The 522-nt window shown below is 38.3% G+C and overlaps 1 long non-coding RNA gene across 1 annotated transcript in view; it reads right to left on the reverse strand.

The window, feature by feature from the left end:
* Positions 1–7: 7 nt before the first annotated feature.
* LOC111813268 overlaps positions 8–522 on the reverse strand; it is a 4,191-nt gene continuing 3,676 nt past the window's right edge. Inside the window, exon 3 of the long non-coding RNA XR_002818571.1 lies at positions 8–127. This is a non-coding gene — a long non-coding RNA (uncharacterized LOC111813268). The remainder of the gene's footprint in view (positions 128–522) is intronic.

A 522-nucleotide genomic window follows, 5' to 3' on the forward strand; every position in this document is an offset into this window, starting at 1 on the left:
TCTCCTAGGGTGCTAGCTGGACCCAGGACCCCATCAGAAGTTCTGTCAACTCCACTGTTCTATGACCCCCTCATGTCACTGGAAAAGGAAGATGCTTTTGGTGAATTGTTGAGTGTTGGGCAATGTCCTATGGGGGGAGGGGAGGAAGAGGGCATGGAGGTTACATTTCTCTGAAGTCATCCTCTTTCTGGGACAGTGATTTATTAACTTATTCATTTAATAAATGTTCATTGGCTGCCAGCTATGTGCCAGGCATGCTTCTATGCACATTACTGTTCAAGTTGTCCTGTGTGCTATCATCTTTATCGTGAGTCCATTAGACTGTGAATTTCTTATGGGCAGAGACAATCTTTTTTTTGTAACAAGTGCTCATGTAATAATTAATTAAATGAGTTTAAATAATTGAAAAAAGTTAATGGAAGATGTTGATAATTAGGTCCCATTATACTTACTTTCAAGCAAATACGAACAACAACGATTGCTCTTTAAACTATATAGTCACTGCATTAAAATGAATTTTAA

Source organism: Octodon degus, unplaced genomic scaffold, assembly GCF_000260255.1.
Source record: "Octodon degus isolate 3935 unplaced genomic scaffold, OctDeg1.0 scaffold00177, whole genome shotgun sequence".
Taxonomy (NCBI): Eukaryota; Metazoa; Chordata; class Mammalia; order Rodentia; family Octodontidae; genus Octodon; species Octodon degus.